The 25,161-nt window shown below is 36.0% G+C and overlaps 1 protein-coding gene across 8 annotated transcripts in view; it reads right to left on the bottom strand.

The window, feature by feature from the left end:
• TFPI (tissue factor pathway inhibitor) overlaps positions 1–7,171 on the bottom strand; it is a 47,744-nt gene extending 40,573 nt beyond the window's left edge. For 2 of the 8 annotated variants that reach the window (XM_087919830.1, XM_087919834.1), the window contains exons 1-2: positions 7,000–7,171; positions 6,787–6,878 (exon numbers count right to left, since the gene is read on the bottom strand). The gene's annotated coding sequence lies outside the window, so the exon portion shown is untranslated. Of the gene's footprint in view, positions 1–5,704; positions 5,839–6,786; positions 6,938–6,999 lie in introns of those variants that run through there. The other 6 variants (XM_087919833.1, XM_026696931.2, XM_087919832.1 and 3 more) reach the window with 4 other exon arrangements.
• Positions 7,172–25,161: the final 17,990 nt, after the last annotated feature.

Below are 25,161 nucleotides of genomic sequence, written 5' to 3'. Positions count from 1 at the left end.
CCTAGAAGTGAAATTACATGAAAAGGTACTTTTTTTCCTCCTTTCTTCTTGAAAGTATCCCTTCAAAATCTGTTCCATGTCATTGAGAACACGGGCACAGCTCCAGAAGAGAAAGTAAATCACCATCAATGGCAGAATTGCCCCAGTGAAATTATAATATTGATTTTTATGAAAATATTGCTATTTTTTTCTTTTTTCTTCAAAAGTTTTATTATCTTAAATCTGCTCATTGGTTCCTGAAAATCTAATCTAGTCACAAAATTAATATTGAATATTAAATATCTAGACCACACAAGCCAGACTGAACTAGTGTAATGTAAAATCCTTTCCCATTTCAGAGAAACCTGTTATGTGGATTTAAGTGAGTCAGGGCAAATTTCCCCCAAAAATGTTCTCTAACAAATATTCCTAAGCACTTAATTTGGAAATAGTTCAAGCCAATTATTAATGTTATATCTTATTATTCAATAGTTTGATATTAAATCACAGCTTCAATCTGTATTGCAAGAAATTCCCTGGGAGATTCAGGATTAGGAAAGAAGGATTGTAGAGATCAACATCAGCCTGTCTTGTCGAAGCCAGTAGTATATAATGATATGACATTAGTAAGCAGCAAATAATGTGAAGTGCTTACGCAATATTAATGCAGTAGTAGGTTCAACCTGAAAATAGGTTTCATGTAAAGCTTCTTTCTTAAGTAAAGGAAAAAAAATCACTCTTCATGTAAAAGCTGAGTAATAAATCAAACGTTTTAAATGCAATATTATCGGAAATGGAGCAAAAGGATTTTTTTCTTTTTTGGGGGGGAGGAGGATGGAAATTCCTGAAAATTATATTTATAATTTCCTGTTTCAGTATACAGAGTACCTATGTTTTTTTAAAAATCTTTCATTTGTTTCCCAATCTGATACTTGATCTATATATTGCACCATCTGAGAGATGCAGAAGCAGGGACTGAAACTTCCAAAGATTAATTATACTTTGTGGTTCTCTTCTTCTTCATTTTATGTAACCCATTGTTAAAAGTTAAACTTGGGCTAACACTCCTTCACTGAGTAATTTTAAAACATGTTTTTTTTCAAATTTGTGCTTGATAAAAAGAAAAACAGAAGCCAGTTTTCCTCTATTAGTTTTCTGTCTTCACATGAACTATACAACCTGGTAATGCTGAAAAACTGACAAAGGGAAAACACACAAGACTTGTGCATTCAGATCTCCAACTAAATTAAGGTTAACGTGCTCTGCAGATATTATAATTTTTCAAAACCCAGAAAGAATATGAGAAATAATATCCTTTCCTGCCCGCCTTAGACAACCATGATCTGGATGACTGAAAATCTCCACAGACGGTTGTTGGCTGTTTTAGATCAGAAATCTTATTCACAGATGATTAATGCAATTCACAATCCACCCAGTTTCAGCATAAAGACTTGGTATAAAATAAGGAGTGGGAAAAATGCATTGAGAGGTGGGAGATTTAGGAACATGACTTTGCTCACATCAAAACCAAGCTGTACCCAAAGTAGCTTTTTGGTTCTTTGCTTTTACAAACCGTCACCAATTTCAGTTGATCTCTTCCTGCCTATATTTTCAAAGGAAAGAATCAAGATAAAGAATACCAAGTCAAACTATATTCTGAACTGTATGTCTTGATCCAATTTTAAAACAAATTGGGAAAATAGTTATCCACATGCTTGCTGTCTTTAGATATATTTAATAAGCGGGCCACAGTTTTAGACCTTAATCCTGAACACCTTCTGCATTTGTGCAGTGATCTTCCATGTCATTTATGGTAGAATTTCAGCATATTTGTATCCATGTTCTTTTTAGAAAATAAAATTGCTAGGGATCAATGCAGTCTTAGCTTGAATTACACAACAGAGAGCCACACTGAAGCTATTCAGATAAAGCAACACAAGTTTGCCATTTTTAAAAAACTGAAAACACAGATAAATAGACCACCCAAATGTTAATATAGTTCTGGCTTATCAGATTATACATGCCTGGCTCCCCTTTACATCAGTCTTTTGGAAGGTGTCTTAAATTCTGAAGGAGTTGATACAGGTAGTCCTTGACTTGTAACAGCTCACTTAGTGACCATTCAAAGTTACAATAGCATTCAAAAAGTGACTTATGACCATTGTTCACTCTTATAATTGTTGCAGCATCCCCACAGTCACATGATCAAAATTCAGATGCTTGCCAACTGACTCATATTTATGACAATTGCTTTGTCCCAGGGTCATATGATCACCTTTTGTGACCTGACAAGCAAAGCCAATGGGAAAGCCAGATTCACTTAACAACCATGTCACAAACAACTGTAGTGATTCACTTAACAACTATGGCAAGAAAGGTCATATAATGGGGCAAAATTTACTTAACAACTCTCACTTAGCAACAGAAATGTTAGGTTCAATTGCGGTTGTAAATCAAGGACTACATGTATGTGTATTTGTTTGTAGGCATTTGGAAACATCAAGGCAACACTTTTCACCCAACTCCTTTCAAATGCACGAGGTATGGACAATCTTCTTATTGCAGTCTGGGTTGAAACCCCCCAAAATGTGAAATAGATGAGTGATTAATAGATACATTTACAGATACATTCAACTGTTAGGAATGCATGAAACAGTCTATCTTAGCAATAAATACTCCTTTGTTATTTAGCTTTCTCAAACCTGTAACAATCTTTTCTTTAGCTTTGCCCAGATCCTTAAAATATTTTTGTTTATTTGTTTGACTAAGTACATCCTTAGTTATTTTAGTTATGCGTGTTCCTAATGGATAGAATAAAAAACAGAAACAAAGAAAAGTTCCTAGGTTGATTTTGAGCTTCAAAAGCCTTATGTTTTTCTGTTCAATTTCCTGGGCTGTCACTTTGAATGAGTCACTTTTGTGGCTGTGGAACAACAGGAAGGATGGAATGAAAAACCGAAAAGAGATAAAAGTCTGAAGTTATTAAGAATACAATTTAAATGAAAGATTTTTAAAGGTCTGGAAAGATAACTGTCAAAGAAGAAAAGATGTCATAACTTTAGTGGTAATCCTTTTTTATTAGAGAAAACGTTTCTGTGGTTTAGCAAAAGTCCCCTGTCTTTTAATACACTTGTGTTCATTAGTCACAAGAGATAAGACCATATATATATAACCAAACTGAATGCAAACTTGGAATATAAATTGGGATTGTTCCCCACTATTCCCATGTGCATTTGACACAATCTCTGACTAGCATTTAAACACAATCTATGTGTGTTTGTGTGTGAAACTTTTGCTCATGCCCTGATGTATATATCTTGTCCATATGCAAGCAAAATGTCTAATGAACTCAATGGAAGTTCAATGGCAGAACTGAATGCCTTGCCTGCAGAAGACTTAGGCTTTAATTTTCATCTCCAGCGTAAGAATGGAAAAACTCTTGCATAAAATGTTAGAAATTTGCTGGCAACCAAAAAGAGTTAAAATTGAACTAGATATACTTAACTCACTATACCCCAAACCTATGTTTAGGAAGGCAGGACCACAGAAGCACAAGTTATCAAGAATTCACTTCACACACCACCAGCCATGTCTATTAAAAAAAAAAGTATCCTTCAATTCAGTGGTGGGATTCAAAAATTTTTACTACTAGTTCTGTGGGTGTGGCTTGGTGGGGCTGGCAGGGGAAGGATACTGTAAAATCTCCAGTCAGAGGTGGTATTTGCAAGTTCTTTGAACTACTCAAAATTTCTGCTACCAGTTCTCCAGAACTGGTCAGAACCTGCTGAATATCACCTCTGCTTCAATTCACTGGTATTACTGGCTTTCAAGTAAAGAGATCTGGTTGATCTCTTTGAGAGGATCATACAGATTCAGAATTTTAAAAACAAACTGTTCCGATTGAGCTCAATGAGGAAGAACCTAAACCTGAAGCTTGTTTCCATTTTAACCAGGACTGTCTCAGTCAAATACGACAAGTAATAATGTATTGATATTACAGAATCTCTCAGGACAACGGTCTATCATTAGGGCTTTCTATATCTATATTATATCTATATCAATAGCTATATCCATATCTACGTCAATGGTATATTTATATTGGTAGGTCTATCGTTAAACCAAAAACTATAGTTCATATAAATTTCTACGATACTCAATGTCTCCATAGTTGAGTACCATAGTTGAGCACCATATCATGACACAGGATAATGTATAATGGCACATGAAAAAGTAACTAATTAGTAATATGAAGCAATCTTTATTTTGTGAAACAATAGGGCTTATCAGTGGTGACCCAATCACACAGATAACTTACCACTACATTTTCCAGTAGGAATTAGTCTGCAGAAAATAAAATAATCAGAAAACAGTCTTTGATTTAAAATGTGAGTTGGCTAGTAATGCATCTTGCATTAATGCCAGTTAAATATTAGACTGACTTTAAAAACAGCAGCATTCTTTAGGGAGTTTTTATTTCATGAAGGACAAATATTTGAATTCTGGAAAGCAGTATTTGTGCAAGTGTTTCATTTCTCTAGAGAGATAAAGTTTTAAATAAATATGACCTTTCTAAAGAAGTTAGGAAAATTGTGTGCAGATGTTGATAGTTAGAGAGGTTTTGACAGGATACCATAGATAATTATAAAATAGAGCTCTGCTGGCAGTTTTAAATCAAACTCTAGAATGAGGTAGAGAAAACCAAGAGTGGGAATTAGCTTTAGATTTGAATGGATCATATTATAATTCTATATACTTTCTATTTTGTGCAGAAATGTCACAGGAAATTGCATAGCTCATGTTGCCCATGTGTGTGACATCTTTAGAGCTTCAAAGAGCATTTCTTAGCCCTTCCTTTAAAAAAAATAAATTACTGAGAATAACTCTTTGAACCAAAGGAAATCCTTTTTTAAAAATTAAATAAAGGAAATTTGTTACCCAAGGGATATTTATTGCATGCTATGTTCAAGGTTGTTTGCAAAAGCAACTTTCATAAGACATACATATTAAAATTTAGGAGTAACTTAATAGGCATGTATGTGTATGACATCATTATGCAAATGACATGATTTACATACTTTCATCAGCTTTTTTCTTCCCTAGGCACACCCACAAGATCTCCTATTTTTATTTCTTCTAGTTATTTACATTTGTTTGTTTTTATCTTGCCTTTACCATTTTTTATAAATAACTCAAGGTGGGGAACATACATAGTACTCCATTTTGACCACAACAATCCTGTCAGATGATAAAAAGAGAAGGACTGGCCCAAAGTCACCTAGCTGGCTTTCATGCCTAAAGTGTAACTAGTACTCAAGAGTATTCTCAGAGTGTTTCTGGACCTTCACCACAATGCCAAACTGACTTTTAATTCTTCCCAGAGACAATAATAGGAGGGATGAGGAAGATAATGAGGAGGAGGATGCGAGGAAGAAAAGCAACTCTGTATTTCTAATAAGTAAATTCTAGGCTATTAATCTGAAGGGATTCAAAATCAATGGGGGATTAAATGAGATAGTGACCTTTTGGCTGTGGCAAGACATGTTTACTTTTATTTATTAATTACTTTCTCTTCTGGGTCTGAAGCACTCAAGGCATCTAGCCCAATTTAAGACAAAAGCAATATATAAAAACAGTTAGGATTATAGATTAAAATTAACATGAATAGCAATTATAATAGTAAGTAATAAAATGATCTAACAATTCTAAGCTTGGCAAAGAGATATACCTGTATAGGACTCCAAATACTAAGAAGGGCAAACCCAGCTTCCAAGGGAGTGGGGTCTTCTGTAGCTAAGAGCAATAGGACAAGATCTTTTCTTGCATGCTAAAAGAACAGGCCTCTGACCATCAGAAGCAACAGAGCTTCTTCTGCCAATCATATCAACTAGACAGGTGCAAAATGGGAGACGTGACTTCACAGAAACCTAAGCTTCTTTGAGTTTTATAAGTCAAGACCACCTTCTTAATATGTGCCTGATAAATCAGTACCCATCTTTCAGTATAGACATCCTCTCTTCCCTTTTCCTTGCACTTGTTAACAACTAAAATACTGTAATTTCCACCAAGTGTAACTTCTCTCAAACTGTCAAGTACATTTCATTGAACTCTTTATGATATAGTTATACCTAAGAATTGCAACATAAAACCTACTCTTTTCCCTCCAGTTTGAGATTTTTTTAAATTTATCATCAGCTTTCTTTTATACAAATGGCATAGACAAAAGCTATCACCAACTGTACTAAAACTTGTTTCATAAAAATATTGGCTGATTAACTATTGCATTCTTCCTTGGTTCCCATTCATACATATATGTACTTGAATAAATCCCTTCCCTTTGTAGATTGCTTTGAAAAGCTTCTTCAGTAGGTAAGATCTTCATAATATCATCTCCTTAACTTGGGATGGAATTCTGCATTAAAATAAACAAGAGGGAATCCCAAGGAAATCTCTTGTAAATGATGTTGCAGACAATTGAGGATGTGCAGAGCCAACAAAATAAATACTCTAAATCTGAACTAGGAAAACATTTATTCTCCCCACTCCCCATGTGTCTATAGAAATATATGCCTATTAACATTGCCAACTGTTTGTGTTTAGTTGCTTTAAAAGTTTGTGTCCGTGAAGGCACTACTCACTGTCCATGCTCAAGTATCCTTCCAGCTAAATTACATTGCCGTTTTAATGTTGCGCTCAGTACACAAAAGCAGAGTTCGACAACATCAATAAATCTGACATCTGACACTCATCTGGCAATAATGCATATCCAGCCAGAGAAATAACATGAAAAGAACATCGCTATTGTCTTACCACCAAATTGCTTGCAGGGCTGAAAAAGGTCCGCAAAGTTATCGCAATATTCCAGGAAGACTTCGATGTTTCTTTCTTCCAGAAGGCAGGGCCTGGGGTGGGGTAGAGGGGACGGGGATAGAAAAGACAACGGGAGAAACAAAATCTGATCTTATTGCCAGACTTTTCAATAGACACGCTGGCGGGGGGTGGGGGAGGAGGATCTGAACAGACTGCTCTGAAGTTGCTCCTTTATGCTGTGCAGAAAACCTTGAGATTCCAAGGTATTCTCCTGGCAAGGATCAAAAGCAGAGCTTCCGGTTCAAAGCATGCTGATGATCTTCCTTTGAAATTATCTTGCACTTCTCTTCCAGGAAAACACTTTCTCTGTGATAGGCTTTTCAGTACGTGGGAGGTAGGATGAGCCTCCCTTCTGACTAATTTTAGGCTGTCTTTTCGGATTAGCCGCCTCCCTTTTTCCCCCAAACAAGGAGTGTAAATTGATCTTGAGAGTCTCTTCCAGCAATGGGTTTTGTGCAGGCCCCGGATCTGGGCTACTGCTATAGAATCCCTACAAGATTCTGTAGTTTTCAGCCCTCCCCATTTATCAGAAGAGTTTTTTTGGGGGGGATAAACAGACTTTTCGCCTGGTTCCCCCCCCCCCCGAAGATTCAGGATATTTTTTTAATGGTTAACATCCAGACAAAGTATACTTGGCCCTGGAAATCCGGTTTTGCTGTCTGCTCCTACCTCTCAAGGATGGGCTGGAATCTTAATGCTACTGCTCATGAAGGTAGAAACAACTAGGCCAAAATATTAGGCAAAATATAACAGGCTTTCCTAAAAGAAATGAAGAAAAAACCATCTGCAACTATGAGAGAAATCCAGGATGGGGATTATAATAACAGGTATGGGGGGGGGCAGGGGGAGGTTCAGCCTTTTCTTCTCTTCATATTCTTATTGCAAATAAATCTCCTGTTCCCCCCTCCCTCAACTGTACTCTGAAAAGTGGCAATTTTTCATGAAGCTGTGCCATGAAGAAACAAGATAATACTACTCCCAGAATATTGCAGACCTCAGTTAGAGCACGTTACTAGCAACTACTGGATAAAAAGGAAGTTGTTGGCTAATATGATCCTGGATTAAGCAGACAGTCTGGCTTTCATCCAGACACAAAGACCTAGGAGTATCATTTCTTTTCCCTTCCTCCCACTCATAGTTCTGCTTAGCTAAGGCTGTTAAGTCCAGTTGTTCCATTTTGAGATAAAACACTCTCAAACGCTGAAGACAGTAACAGCAGGAACATATTTTTGAAACCACAAGCTGTTGCAAAGTCATTGAATATAAATATGCAGACAGAATACTGCTCAGTAGGTTGCAGTTCTGTCATATGCAAAAAGATGAGTATCGTATAAGAGTTTATTTTCAACATTCTTCTTGTTTTCTGGCATCTATATGGGCATTTTTAAACAATCATGAAAGTCAACTGGTGGGAAGCATTAGAAGCAAGGAACTAATATGATGATTTGGAAAAGAACACTACAATTCAGGGACCTGGGAAACTCCTAAGTTACAATCCCCCCAAAACAGCAGCTTGTAATGATAGTTGCCCCTGAATATGATCATCTTTGGCTCTGATACCAATATGTGACTTTCTGTCAATGACATAAAGCCTGTGTCAAACATAGGCTTACCAGTCTGAGTCATTTTAGTGCCTGGCCCCTCATTTAACCATAATATTATTGACATTCTTTAATTGCTTTATATGTCATTTCCTGTGTCATAAACACATCAATCAAAGCAGTAGATGAAACATGGTGGTCACATCAGCTCCAGTAAGTCTGACCCATATTTCTTGATCAAATAAAGGAACTGAAACACATTTACCTTTAGCTTTTTGTACTACCTGAAATTTATATTACTTATTGATTTCAAGTATAAAGTCTGTTTATCAGTTTTCTGGGCTGTCCAACTCCAAAATGATTTTAATTGTTCTTGTGAGATTAAAATAAATAAAATTACATCAAAAGGAATAACCATGTTATATAAAACATTGTGATTGTGTAAGCTTAGCTACTTAACACATTTCCATATCACTTTTCTCACACAGATCAAATGAAAATTATGTATGCATTTTTATTGTGAACATTTGTAATTCAGTTCATAACTACTGTGAATCATTGTTTATATGCAATTCTATAAATTTGAAAGCCCTGAAAATCTTGAATAAATGGGGAAATTTCAACAAGAGATAATTGAGGACATTGGTAAAAAGGTAAAGGTTTCCTTGTCACTTGTGTACAACTCTAGGGCATGGTGCCTATCTCAATTTCTTAGCCATGGAAGCCAGTGTTGTCTGAAGACCCTTTCCATGTTCATGTGGCCAGCATAGCTATACACCAAAGGCAGACAGAACACTGTTACCTTCCCATTGAAGTGGTACCTATTAATTTACTCACATTTGCATGCTTTTGAACTAGGCTAGGTGGGCAGGAGCTGGGGCAAGTAACATTGTATGAGTCTCGAATCTGTGCTGTCAGCTCTCCAGCTTTCTTTAGCTGCTGAGCCATCACAAGGACATTGAACCTTGAGTAAATGTAGTTTTTCATTAAACTTTAAAAAGCTAGTCAATAAACTAAGTGTTGGTAATCTGTGTCAATACTAAAGTACCATGCTTTGCTCATAACTTAAAACTGAGCATACAGGATGTCAAAATGGTATACTCTATGCTGCATTTATCAACTATAAATAAAATGTCAGTGCAAATCCACAAGAATCAGCAGGAATTAGCGACTTCAGCAAATACTATTGGTCTATATCTCTGAATGTTTTGTTTATTTAAGTTCTGTAGGACATCTCAAGGCTGAGCAGTAAAACTGCACTGCAGACAATGAATGCAAAAGAAACACGAGGAAAATAATTAAGAAAAAAACTCAGGAAGAACTAGTTCACATATGAAACCTTTATCAAATTTCTTTGTGAACTTGGAAAGTTTCTTTGCCAATAGTGTTTAGTCACACACAAAAACAAATACTCATAAATCCAAAACAATGAATAGAAGCTTTGTTTTGACTATGTATTGATCTGGGACAAAGAATGAACAGTAAAAGATAACCCAAAAATAAATTCCTTATGGGGAAGTCCAGGTCAAGAGATGGAGCAAATTTCAAATCTTGTTTTTTCTCAGCATGATAGAAAATCAGTTAGTAAAAAAGCAATGCATTTTTAAAACAGCTACATATAGTATTTTGGTGGGTTCTGTTTTTTAAGACTTCTTGCAGTTTTTACATTTCAGGTCAATTCTATTTGTTCTATATGCAAAAGTAGCACATATATTGTTGATAATAATATTGGACCTTAATATATAGAAAGAATCAATTGGGAAAGAGAGAAAGAAAAAGAGTCAGATGCATGAAATAGCATGGTATGAAATCTTTATGCTTCCCACCTAGTTGCTGAGTGGAATTAATCAGCCTTTGTTTTAGCATAAAGAGAAAGAACTGTTATCTAAACCCATGGTCTCCAATCTTTCCAGCTTGGTGGACCAGCAGAGTGGGGTGGGGGAATAGTTTCACATGTGCACACACTTGCCCACCACCTCTGCGGCCTTGGTTCTGAACGGCCTATGGCCCAGCACAGGGCTACAAATCAAGGGTTGGCGACCCCTGATATAAACCATAAAACTGGGTAATCAACCAAATCATATATGATTGTAGGTACGTGTGGAGAAATCAAGACTGAGAGATCAAGACACGAATTGCTTAATCTTTTAAATGAAATGTAAATAACTGTAACTTTTAAATGAGATGTAAATAATCGTAACCAACCAGATGTTTCTGTTCCATGATTCCTAATGTTTACTGGCCATGTTAACAGAACATCAAAGGACTACAGTTTCCCCATCCCCACCTTAATCTCTCTTCATGCTCTGTTCTGAATAAGGTAAGATTGGCACAAACACTGTGTATGCTGGCCCCAACCTAACATCCTTATGTGTACTGGATCTTCCTACTAAACCTAGGGACCCCAATAAGCATTATCTTTGGTACTAAGAATTCCTCTACAATCCAGATGATCTCATATTTGTTAGAAAATAAAAATGATGGAAGGCCGGGGCCCACTTACCTGGTGGAAGAAAAACAAACCTTGGGGGTTTGAATGGAGTAAGAAACCTCCTACAAGGAGAAAAGACAAAAGGCTTAACTGTTGCAATGTGCTCTTGGTGGAGTGCCCCTTGAAGACCACCCACAAGCCTTAGTTGGTCCAGAATGCAACAGTGTGGACAGTGAAGGGCATAATTCAGTATGATCATATAACACCTCTGATTCCCTAGCTATACTGGTATCTGGTTCGTTTCTGGATGAGATATAAGATGCTGGCCATTAGATATAAAGTCCTACATTTCGTAGGACCCAGCTGTTTGTTGAGGGACCATATGTCACTTATAGTATCTCCCTGGCTAATTCCTGTGATTAAAAACAAACACTGTCTTTTGGCATCTCAGAATTGCACTTTCCCTATAGCCGTGCCTGCCTGCCCTCTGGAATAGGTTTCCTCAAATATCCAGCCCACATCCTGCTTATGTTTGAAAGGTCTTTGAAGACCAAGTTGTTTGCTCAGGCCTTTGACATGAGATAAGTCAGGCCACTCTTTGGATTTTAAGTAGCCCTCAATTTCATTTAGTGACCATTCGAAGCACTGAAAAAGTGAGTTATAACCATTTTTCATACTTACTTACCATTGCAGCCTACCATGGTCACATGACCCAAATTTGGATGCTTGGCAATTGGCTCATACGTATGACGATTGCAGTGTCCTAGGCAGGGGTGGGATTCAAATTTCTTAACAACCGGTTCTGTGGGCATGGCCTAATTTGTGGGTGTGACTTGTTGGTCATGTGACTGGGGTGGGAATATTTAAAATGCAGTGATAACTATCAAGCAGCCAACTCTTGCTCATAAAGTGAAACCCTTTAGCAGAGAGGTGATTTAAGCTCTCCAGAAAGAGCACACCCAGGAGAAGCAATCCTTAGATCCATTTGCACGATTTAAAGATACCAGCTGGTCTCACTCACCTCACAAGATATCCTAAGGAAATCACCGAGATTTAAGGAAAGGTCACATGCCCCCCTAGAAAGGCAGTAAAAAAAATCAGTGCCAAGCTTGCATCCTGCCTCTTAGAAGTATACCCCAAAAGGACAGTGCCAGATAGTATAAAAGCAGTGAAGGAAGACCCCCTCCCCAAATAGAAAAAGAAACCATGAGGCAAGGAAAAATTGAAGCACAATAGAAATAATTAAATCACAACAGTAACTGTTGCTTGTTGAAGCTGAATAGGGAAAATTATCCCATCAATAAACACAGGATTAAACTTCACCAAGCACAGAATTAACCTTCACCAAAAAACAGTTTTGTTTACACTAAAACTCAAAAAGAGTATGTAAATTCACATTTGAATGTTAATCTTTCTAGCTAGCCAAGAACCTTGCTGAATGTCACTCATCTTGGTTCCCTATCACTAAAAGCTTTGCTTCATTATTCAATTATTTCTTCAAAGTGCTGATTGTCCAGGGAAGCATTTCCTCCCAACAGCATGTAAACATCTTAAAACAACCCTTCCCCTTTAAGAAAGCCTCAGAAGCTCTGGAGACAGCAAGTCTAGGCTGTCTGCCAAGAATGTAATAAGGGTGGAAAAAAACAAACACTAACTACAGGTTCTCCAAACTACTTAGAAAGTTAACAAGGGGTTCTATAGAACCAGATAGAACCGGTAGAATCCTACCCCTGGTCCCGGGATTATATGATTGCCTTTTGTGACCTTCTGACAAGCTAAATCAATGAAGAAGCCAGATTCACTTAACAACCATGTTAGTAACTTAACAACTGTAGCAACTGGGGCAAGAAAAATCATAAAATGGAGCAAAATTCACACAGCCTTGCTTAGCAACTGAAATGTGGGGCTCAATTGTGATCACAAGTGGAGGACATGTGGGTTTCATTTTGTTTATTGTCACCCTTAATCTCTCCATTCCTTTTTGTCAATGGGTATTATTCTTTCTTGTATTTAATGTTTTTTTTTAAGGTTGACAGTTGGATAGCATTTAAATTTCAATAATAATAAGCGGCAAAGTAGATTTACAGTATTTTGTCACAAAACATGTCCTCGAATATAAATGTAAAATTCCCTAGAATATAAATGTGAACAATTTTTCAACTTTATTTATAACTTTTATGTGGTCCTATTATATCCAATGGACACTAAGTTCTCCTGAGATCAATTTTCTACTTCCAATATTTCAATATTTCATTGTTATTCATTCTCTCTCCCTCTTTCTCTTGCAATCATTATAATCAGTTTATGATAAATTGGCAGTCATTGTGGCAGGACATTCATAACGTCAGACAAGTCTTTTTGCTGTAATAGTTCTTCTGACTCCATTTATTCAAGTGTTCCTGCAGACTTGGTAGCCTTTTTTCATTGTGCATTCTAATTAGGACTTTCTGGCCATTTTGTGACCAGCTTCTTCTTCCTGGAACTAGTAGGAACTGCTTTATATTATTCCAAGAGATATCCTCTTTCTACTTGTTTTCAATACTAAATCAAGAATTAGAAAATCAATTGAGGAACCTGGGCCAGGTTGCTTTAAGTTTCCACCTGGTCATGAAGCTAACTGAATAATTTTTGAGCATGTTAATTCTTTATTTCCCAACCTATGTATTTCATGGATATTGTAGGGATAAAGATGGAGCTCTCTAGAGGATTTTGAATCAGTGTTAGGGCCATTTGGACATTTCTATTCCACCTTGAGTTAAGAACCTCTTACAATTCTGCTTCCTTCATTTAACTCAGACTTTGTACCAAGTCTACATTTTAAGACTCTTGACTCAATCTTCGTGCCAAGATGGTCTACATTTTAAGACTCCATTGTGGTTTATTCTAAGCATTCTAGAGAAATGTGAGCCTCCAGTTCTTCTTCTTTGAACTTCCATTTAACAACTTTTCTAGTTGTTTTGAACTACTTATTTAATTTTGCATTGAGGACTTGATTATAACTTGCTATTTACATTTTATATTGGATAAAAAGCCTTTTACTGAGACTGAAAGGCAGATGTTATCTTTTGTGGCCCTCTACTGACAGTGTTTAGCATCACACATTCTTTAGGTTAAAACTATTCAGTAGATCTGAACGAATTAAAACCCATGACCGTTCACCTGAGGAATTTTGCTTCTCAAGAAGCATCCATCTTGACTTGAATACCAAAGGAATGAATGCTAAAATTACATTTATTGCGAAGTTTACAGCAACAGAATTTCACAACACCTCTTCCTCAAGGTTATTTTTGCAGCCCATTACAGACGATTCTTTTGTTTTATCCTAATGGATCCTTTTGTCTTGCTCCTGGAAATGTTTTATCCTAATGGACCCTTTTGTCTTTGTCTTTCTCTCTCTCTCTCTCTCTCTCTCTCTCTCTCTCTCTCTCTGCCTGAGGAAGAAAGCAAGGGCAAGCCATTTCTTTTTAAAAAAAACAAACAAACAAATTTTATTCAATTTTTCACATAAAAACAAAAAGCTCTTTTTAGTGGACATATTTCCGGGTCATCACTTTTACATACAAATATGACAATAGTTATACATTCATAAATGCATACTTAATTCTAACCTTTTCCATTCCAAACTTTCAGAAAGGAGAAAAACAAGCAAATTAATCCTAGTCTCTTACATTAATCTCAATCAAAACATCTTTTCGTTTCATTTCAATTATTTCAAATATAATCCTTTAATATTTATTTTAAAAATTAAAATAAACAATATATGTTTGCCTAATAATAATAAAAAAGTTACCAATGTCTCTCCTTGCTTTTAATAGTCTGTATTAGCTTATTAATTTAAGTAGTTCTTTAATCTGTCATATTTTCTTTCCATCACACATTCTTTCTATAGAATCTAGATTAATACAAGTTTTAACACAAAAGAAAAAGAAACAAGTATAGGTTTCTCCTCTTTTACTGCTTTGAGTGTGACACCTCAGTGGTTAAAGTATACCTTTATTCCCTCATCTTAATTTCCAATAAACCATTATTTATTAAGTAGTTACAATAATAATCATTACATCTTTTCATTTGGATTCCAGAACATATTACCCCCCTTAAATTTATTTCTAATTTCAAAAAAGTAAAAGGGAGAAAATTGACTATTCAATTTCTGATCACTGATAGTGACCTCATTTTTAAACATCTTCACGTTCATTTCAATTATTACAATTTCTTCAATAAACCTTAACTTTTCTTTTAAGAATAAAAAAATAAAAATGTATATTCATCTAATAAGAGTTATTAGTATCTATCCCTCCTTTAAAAATCTATACTACCCTATTTTCTAAATATTTTTTTAATTGCAAATATATTCTTGTTACCCCTTGTCACCCTGCAGAATCCCCTTTTTAATTCATCAACCATTATCTCTGAAAAAAAAATTTCTTTTCATCATTTTACTATTTCCGTATTTCTTTATTTCATGCACCTGTTTCTTACTTCCCCCTCTTTTCCCCATATCTTTTCTCATTCCGGTTTATATCCCTCTCTTTCTTGGTATCTTCCTTTCCCCTTTTCTGCTGGATCTTTCTACCTCTCCTGATTTCACAGGTATTCTCCTTTTTGATTACCTTCTTAAATTTCAACTTTTTAGCCTTCCTTCTTTCCCCTTGTCTTTGTAGTGTTCTTTGTGTTAATATTCTATTTAAGATGTCTACTCCTTGAATCAACTCTTCCTCCTCTGAAGTTCTTTCTTCTTGTTCTTCAATTGCCATTTCCATTTGTTCTAACACAGAGCAAAGTGATTCGCCTCTTCCTTGTAGTAATTCTCTCATATTTTTAAGTTCCATTTTTAATTCCCGAAGAGGTATCATCATTACATACTCTTATATTTTATAATCATTGAAGTCCACAAAAAAACACTTTTACTTTCCTTCTTTCTTCTTTCAGTTTTCTAAAGTTCTCAATTATTTCAGCCCAGGGTCTATACCAAAAACATCAATCAATCCCACAATCAGTCTTTCCTTGCTTCTTTCTTTATTCTGGTTCAATTTTCACTTTCTAAGATTCTTACTTTGTTTCAATATTTCTTTAACATTATATCAACACAAGTTCATACAGAAACAGGGTGCTTTCCCTTTTGTTTGAGTTCAGGTTTTTGTCAGAAGATGGCACTCTCCGTTATACAAAGTCTTCACCTTTTCCCCCTATTTTTTTATTTAGGGTTTTTCGAACCTCAATATTCCAGCACAATCCAGTCTCCAATTTGTAAATTTTATTATTATTATTTTTTGACAATCTTAAGTCCAGCTTTATTTTATGCCTGTTTATTGCCAAAATATTTTAGTCCAATTTAATTAAATCTTTAGTTCCGGCTTATTCCTTTCCTGGTTCGAAGCACCGCTTAGCTGTCAAAATTATTTTCTTATTTTTTTTCCTGTCCCTTTATATTTTCGCTGCTCACTTTTCTTTTCTTAAAAGTTCAATGTTACCTTAATCCCGGGGTACTTTTTGTTTAGTTGTTTCACCCAATTGTCTCGGTTCAGATGTTATCCACCTCTTTCTTCCCTCCTGCACAAATCTTAGTCCAGCTGAGTCCTCTTCAGGGTGGCCATTTTAGACCACCACTTCAGTTGTCTTCGGGGGGGAAAAAGACCAAGCCCAGGAGGGGAGATGCAGCTCCCCTCAACCTGGCTTGTGGCTTCCCCTTACTCCACCGCCCCTCCAAGGCAGCTTCAGCCCCTAATCGCAATGATCGGGGCTCTCCAACGAAAGAGCATGGACCATAGCCATGGACAGTCGCAATCTCTGGTCCGTCAGCGAGGACGGCTCAACCCGGAAGTCCCAAGGGCAAACCATTTCTGAAGACTTGCCAAGAAAGTTGCAAGGACTTGCCCAGACAGTTGCTATGAGTCAACAAATGAATCAGGTACATGCACAAAAAAACGTACTGGCTTACTGCTTGATACAGCAAAGTTTGAGGGATGGAAGTTTTGAAAGAAATAACCTGCAATCAACAAAGAGCTTATTTTTCATGTATTGTTTGTATTAATTCTACTTTCTTCCCTCTCTAATTTGTTAATCTTTTTGAAAATACCTGATTAAGTCAGAAGTTTTGATATTGGTGTGAGTTACCTATTTATTTTTTTCCTTGTATATTGTATTGTCTTGATTGCTTTTTTATATCAAAAAGTAAATAAAAAGGGAGGTTCTCCCAGAGAATAGCCTGTTTGCGAATCACTTCTCATTGAGAAGCAACAAACCCTTTTTGATCTTAAATCAATCCAAGAAGTTAAAGCATTGGCATACCATAATTCAAAAATCTCTGAAAGAAAATGAAAATTGGGGAAGAAAAAAGGCACAAGGAAGGAAAAGTGAAACATCTTCAGTCAGATGCTGTTTTTTAATATTTCACTAACCAGATAATAGGCAATCTTGAATCACTTTCCAGAGTGAGATGAGCAGCATGAATGAATAAATAAGAGAGAGGAAGGAAGGAAAAAGAAAGAAAGAGAAAGGAAGGAAGGAAGGAAGGAAGGAAAGAAAGAGAGAGAGAGAGAGAGAGAAAGAAAGAAAGAAAGAAAGAAAGAAAGAAAGAAAGAAAGAAAGAAAGAAAGAAAGAAAGAAAGAATCAATGAATGAATAATGGAAATTAGACCCAGATTACTTCCCCATCTCTAGGCTGGAAAGACCTCTTGGTTTTCCCTATGGAATATTTAATCCTGACATCCTGTTTAAGGAAGCTACTCCAATTTAGTTGACAAACAGCTATAGACAGACTACAATCTTTACTTTGCTTGAATTATTCATGCTTTTAGCTACACATTTGTTTATAGTTTTAATCCTTTAATCAGGTGAAATGTCCTTTGTGCGTTATAATCTATGTCCCTCCCCCCTTAATTATATTATATGAATTGGATGTGGTTTTGCATGACTCTTCCAAACATCCTTTTAATATTTATTTTCAGGGTGGATTTGTGGGACCTCTGGATTTAGTCTTGGGGATTTAATTAATTAACATTCTAAACTCTAGAGTTAACCATGTAAGTGGAGTTTATTTTTCCATTCTGGACCATGACCGCACCATTAAACATCCCTATTCTGAATACAATTATTAATGCAGCTTGACACACCTTAATGCTTTTCCTAAATTGCCTCATTCCTTGGAATAGCTTTCTAAAATGACCCGTTTTTAAAATGATTACCTCGGATCACTCTATTTAATCCAAAGAATGTTTGGGGGCTGGCACTGAATGAAAACAATTAAACTGATGAGTCTTTAAAGGCCAAATATTCATGGTGGTTTCCTTTATGTGAAATGCCTCTGCCCTGGTAAACACAATAAATGTCTTGGATGTAGATTGATTGTATTTAGAGGTATACATAACCAAGAAGTCCCTGATGATAAAGTCTTCTGAAGATAGGAGAAGAAAAGGGAAGTAAGGCCGAGTTTAGTAGCTGGAGGTTTGTAGCCTGGCTTCTCTTTTGCACATCTTTTGAGAAAAAAAAAAATTTCAGAATTAAACTTTATCACAAATATACAAAGTTATTATGCCTCAAAGACAAAACAAGCTGGGACTATCTCTCTTTTTTTATTTGTATCAAAATTAGGGACAGGTTCAGAGTTACCAGTCCAGAACATTTCTTAGGAATGCTTGTACAAAGATAAAGAAAAAGTCAGAACTCGTCCATCTCCACCAGCCTCGTCAAAATGATTAGTCAGATCCAATAACATAAAATCAGAGTCAACTCAATTTCTTGAGCAATGAGGGACAATGCCACCTGAATGAAACACATCATTTCGCCTTTAGCAGAATCTGATCATCTGCCTCTGCTGTGTTTAATGATCAGAATGTCTAATAATGCAAGGAAAAAGTTCTAAAGTCAAACTCAAAGGAAGAAAAAGAGATAGTATGTATCATGACATAACTTTAACTTAAGTGATGGTTAAAATAGATAATAAATAAACAATTTTGGGAACCCATGAAAAATTAATAGCTACTTCACATGTTTCCAGAGCTCCAGATCAACTTTCTCAACATCCAAAGATATAACAAAGATGGATTTCCTTGTTAGTTGAGTTAAAACCATGACATCAATTAAGAATTGAATACTATCAAAATCATGAAAAATGTATATTTATCTAATATGAGCTGTGTGTATTATTTGAGGAATGACTGATAATCAATGGGCCAAGGTGACATCCACATTTGTCAAATAAAAAGGTCTATAATAGGAAAAGTTAAGAAGAGCTACGGTATAATACTTGCCTCTTTGAAAATAAAGGGAGAGAATATATTTGAAAAGGCACTGATACATTTAATAAAATAGTAGGAGATATATAGATAGATAGATAGATAGATAGATAGATAGATAGATAGATAGATATAGATATATAGATATATAGATATATAGATATATAGATATATAGATATATAGATAAAAAATCAGGAAAAATCATCAGAACCAAAACTTTAATTTCACACAATTTCTTTTTTGAAAAATAATTTTATTTAAAAATGTATTAACAATGGTAAAGGGAAACTAAATTCAGAAAGAAAAAGAATAAAGAAAGAGGGTGTAGAAAGTGCAAAGAAAAAAAGATGTAAGAAAAAGAAAAAAGAAATTTAAAGAAGTGGCTTCCAGTCTTCATAAATACAACCAAACTTATTCATTCTTCACTCCCATAAAGTTATATGTAAGTATTTCGTCTTCCCACAGCCCATCCCCTATTCATAAGCAAATCCATTAATCATTAATATTTCAGTCCTAGTGTCAGCAAAAAGTCTGTAAAGGATTCCAAGAATTTTATGAAAATATGTCTTGCTTTAACCTTGGTCAAACAAACAAACTCTTTACTCCTTCCTTTTGCTTCTAACATTCTTGATCAGGTGGTGTAGGATTTGATCTCTCTTCAAAAATTCTTTTTCAATTTAAAGTTTTTTCGCCAAGGCTTTAGCAAATCTGTTATAAATACTGTAATTAGCTGTTATCCAAGTCATGTCCTCAGCTTGTCACTTATTTTTCCATTTTAATTGTCACCTATAATCCACATTTTCAAATTTTTCCTATATTTCAATCATTTCTTTATATTCTTATATTTCTGCACTAGATGAGGTTTGTTTCAGCTCTTTATCCTATATATGTTCCAAAGCATTCTCTTTTACATCTGTCATTTCTTCTGTAACATCTTTTGGAAATAATCTATCCATAGAACCAAACATGATTGTTGACATATGTGTAGAAATTTGGCACACTTTCTTTAAACTGAAAGAGATAAGCAAACAATTAGTGTCATGCATAGTTTTCTCTAGCATGTCTTTATCATCCCCCAAATTGGCATGTTTATACATAGCTTTTTTTTAAGATTGAACTTTTTTGGTTTACGTAGATCCCTAAGAGATAATGCTTGTATCTGTTCAAATAGTGAACCCAAACTAGGGCTGTCTATCCTCTTTCTCTCTGAAAAACACACCATTCATTTATTGATTTAAAGACACAATGCAAAAAGAATACATGAATGATGAATACACATGGCATGGGAGAGGTACATTCTAGACTCATTGTCCATTCAAAATTATCAGAGAGCCAGTGGAAGGCCAAATAGACATAGATTACAGATTTTACCGCCTGACATGAACATAACAAGGGAAGAACTGAAACAAATGCTTTAATCATCCTTCAAGCTTCCTTTTACAAATCACCAAATGTGTAAAGGCAATATTCCATGGTACAGAATATAAAGAAAAAAGGCGCAGAACACGGAATGCCTGGAAGATTTGATTCCACAGAAAGTGCATGAAGAAATGAAATGTATTGTGTTTGTTGTATATGAAATAAGAAAAGATTAGAAAGGGTTGTCACACAGAAAAGCAAAACCAGGGGCCTACAGATACAAAAATGATGGCAGTGATAACTAGAATGCCTGTAGAAGACAGGAGTCAGTATGAGCCTATGAATATTAAAGACATCAGAGTTTTGACCATAAGATATCAACAACTGATTGAATTGCAGGGTTATTAAACCTCAAGATCTGGACAGAAGCATGGAATGTGGAAATGACAAACTTAATGCACAAATACTACAGGTACATTAACAAAACAGGAAATCAGATGGACCAAACGGTAATTGCTTTGCAGCTCAAAATCTTTTAGGATTCAATCAATCAAGAAAGTGCCTCTCATTGCTGAGCTGATCCTGAGTTACCAGCAGGCACTCAAATGGAATTCTGGGAAGAACCAAATATAAGCATATTTCAAAATAATTTTCTGTATATTGCAATGTCTAATGTTAATTTTTGTTCTGCTACCCTGCACTGTACAGTAATACTTTATTGTAATGGAAATTAACCATAATTATAGTTTGCACTATAAAGTATTTTAATGCATTATTAAGTTAACCAGCTAGATCAGCTTTTTCCATCTCCTCCAGGCAATCCAAAGCAACTTCAGGATACCTAATATTCTCTGTTTTCTATATATCTCTGTAACCATTTTGTCTGGAGCTGGATGGGTAAATATAAAAATGAAATAACAGGCATGCTCTCTACAACCTTCTTTGTTCTGAAATAGTTTTGCTATCATACATTCCCTGTCTGGTCATCAGAGGAATTATCATCCTAGGTGCACAGGTACAAAATACAAGTACAGCATATGAGTTGTGAAAAATTAATTCAGATATAATTGCTTTCTAGTTTTTAATGGACAGAGAAATGTCAAATGGCGAAGGACAAGTATCTCTTTCTTCCCTATGTCTTGAAGAACCAGAAGAAGTGAAGCTCACATGAGCTTGTAAGGCTAGGTTGTAGGATACTAGTGAATGAACATCAAAAAAGAGTAAATTGTGGACAACAACCAGAACAAAATGAATACAATGATTTATGTATAATTTACATTCAATAATAAATGCCTATCTATTTAGAATTTAGAAATAATTTAGAAATATTAAATGAAAACATGCCATGTTCCATTGAAATAATCTGTGGGCAGATGATCTATTTGGAATTTAGGAGATAATAATCAATGGCAACATCTCAAGGTCTATGCTTTTTTACGCCTTATCTTTGTTCTTAGTGATGTTTTTGCCTTTACGCTGCCATTGCATGTAGATCTGAGTTCTTACTTTCTGACTGGAAGAGTGGATTGAGCACATTGATGAGCAGCAGTGAGGAGAAGATGAATGGTCCACTTGGGACATCTTAACCAAGACCCTTCTCCAGTCCCCTGAGGAACCAGTCAAATATCTGTTGTATGCTTGGAGGGAAGAAGCAGTATGAGAAGTTGCCCTCAAAGTTTTCTTAGCCTAAACATTCATTTTGAATTTGGTAGCACTCCTTTGCTGTTTGGACAGTCAGAGGAAAGAAGAGGAAAGATGGTCTGAAACTGAAATATACAGCATGTACTTTTTCTATTCTTATATACTCATAAATACGTCAATTGCCATCCTGGCTCTGAGGTGCATCATATTATTTCCAAATTTCCAGCACAATGCCCAGGGCACCCACATACCTGCTGATTTGGGCCCACTAAATTATCTGCCCCACTGATCTTTTTTCCCCATTCTGTTTAAGTAATATGAACATTTGCATGCTGAAAAGCAAAATCATAGCCTCCAGCATCATCTTTATTTCTAGGAATGCTTCTGGGCCTGAAATAAGCTCCACAATTTATTTACAAAACAACATCTTCATTATAATCAAGTGTTTTATTTGGAAGTGTGACCACTTCTCTATAAAAAGTGTCAACCCAATCAATTGTAGTAAGGGAGTAGCTTTCTAGCAGTATAGAATGGGCTCTAGGTACATGGCAGGTGGTTGGTTAGTTCTTTGTAGCTGGTTGTTGACCCTATGGAATCTGCCTTCTCCTCCATCCATAGCCATTTTGTGAGAGCAAAAGACAATTCTGAAAGTATACACCATCCTTCAAGACTGGAACCTTTGATTTTTGTGTCACAAGCTTTTGACATTCTGTAGTATCTCATAAGATTTCAGGATGTCTTCATCAACATCTCAGAATATTGGCATTTTCTCTTTATTTCAAGCAGTTCACTTTTTAAAAAAATTGTGGAGAACTACATGGAAGACCAGTAAATGACTTACGGGCACCATGTTGCTAAGTCTTTCTGTAAACATAGTTCTCTCTACATAAACCCAATTTAGAACTCTATGAAAAGGAGAGTGGGAGTATTAGTGGGCTCTGCTCTTTGGGCACAAACTTTTGAGAGCCTCTGCTGTATTCCATAACTTCTTTTGGAAAAGCAGTTTCTACTCCCGAGAAAGGAAGTTTTCAACTTAAGAGAGTTCTTTAGGCAGTCCAGAAATATGACAAGCCAGGGTTCCAAATCGTGAAACAGAATGGCTTATAGCAGAAGTTCCTTCAATCAATGCTGTGGACAAACTGCTATTCCTTTCCTTACTTCCCACCGCAGGGTGAGGAAGGAAGTTATGAACAGGTCTGTGGTTGGAGATCTGATCTATTTCAGGCTTGGATAGGAACCCCACCCCACCCCAAATTCCCAAGAATGTAGGGAATGCAGGGAATACACACACACACACACACACACACACACACACCTACTTCCAAGCAAGTCACATCAATAGTGTTGCTAAGGAAGCTTAATTGACCCGTCTAGGAAGTCACCAGGAGCTAAGCTTTTTAGAAAGAAAAAATCACCTCAGGTAGGGTTAATTGGACAGTTGAGCTGGGGTAGCTATTTTTCTCAATAAATCAATGAAAAATGCACAAGGGATCAGAAAAAATGAAAACAGATATATGGAAATTTGACTATAGTCAGCTTGTTTTTCTCAACAGCAATCCATAGTAGGTAGATAAATGACACTATTAAAATAAATGTTCAATTTTCACACTGTCAACTTTTTACATTCATAGATTGGGTAATTTAGAGCCTCAGTCAATATACTAGTGTCAACTTTTTCATTTTTATGAAATCTGGAAGCACCTCTTCATGCCCTAAATAAGTAGCTGAATGCAAATATGGCATGTGCCGAATGACAGAAAGAAACTAAAGTGAGGGAAAAGTTGCTCTGATGATTAGCCAACTGATGGCTAAAACAATTTGTTCTGTCAACCAAGACAATGTTCCTAAACTGGAACTTCATATTGCTCATGGATTCCAAAGTAGTTGTACTGTTTACCAAAGGTGTTTTCCACTATCTTTTATTGTCCGCTAGCTTGCACACTATAATTTTTGATTATAAGATTTGATCTAAAAATGCCTACTTTGACAACTTGGCTTAGAGAAGATCCTGAAGCTAATTTAAAGACTGTTGGAAAAAATTCAGGGACAGCATGAGATTGAGCTCCTCCTGAGTACTTGTGTTGGATTCCTGATAGATCCTAGGGTGCCATGAATCTGTTTAATTCACAAAAAATAGGATGAGAAGTCCATTCAGAAAGCAGCAGTGTTTCAAAAGCCTGTTGAAAATAAGTGTAAAATTCACACTAGGTGAATTGGAAGGGTGGGGGTGGGGGGGGAGCCAATATTTAATAAAGGAAGACCTGAACAGGATGCCTGCCAGTCCTGACTTACCTTGGGATGGAATGATCCACAGGAATGATGAGTGATGTAGTCTGAGAATCATAGATACATATAAACAAGTGACTTCCAACCTTTCTCACAACAAAACTGGAAACTATCACCCTCTATAAAGTTACAAATAGATATCTCTTCATCCCAATCTCATCCTTTATCTACTGTACATACGGGGTGGGGTGGGGGGGGAGATTCTACCAGTTTGCACCTATTCGCTAGAACCGGTTGTTATCATTCTAAGTAGTTTGTAGAACTGGTTTTAGAAGAAATTACTGGCCTAATCCTGTAAGGAAGGCAGGAAGGAAACATTCTGGTGTTGCTTACAGAAACTGCCTCTCCATTAAACCTTATTACATTCTTGGCAGGACTAGACTTCCTGCCTCAGGAACGTCTCTGGAGTTTTTTCCCCCTCCTTTGCTGGTACTTTGTTTGTGTGGAGTGACCATTCAAAGTTACAATGGCACTGAAAAAAGTGACATGACCATTTGTCACACTTACTACTGTTGCAGCATCCCCACAGTCATGAGAGGCCAGGCGAGGAGATGCATGCCTCGATGTGAATGATATTGAGTTGGCCACCCCCAGCCAATAACATGACCACCAAGCCATGCCCACCAACTTAGCCACGCCCACAGAACCGGTTGTTAAAAAATTTGAATCCTACCCCTGTGTACATGCATATTAATAAAACATCAACTTTTCAATCCTGGTGTCAGCAAAAGTACCTAAAGGATTGCCAGAACTTTGCAATATGTATATTTATATGTATATGCAACAACTTTATATTCATTCCTGTTACTTATAACAGTCAAT

This window comes from Pseudonaja textilis, chromosome 1 (assembly GCF_049901715.1).
Source record: "Pseudonaja textilis isolate UNSWEBS1 chromosome 1, rPseTex1.2, whole genome shotgun sequence".
NCBI lineage: Eukaryota > Metazoa > Chordata > Lepidosauria > Squamata > Elapidae > Pseudonaja > Pseudonaja textilis.
Note: the sequence above shows the minus strand (reverse complement) of the source record. Positions and strands in the feature narration are given on the sequence as shown.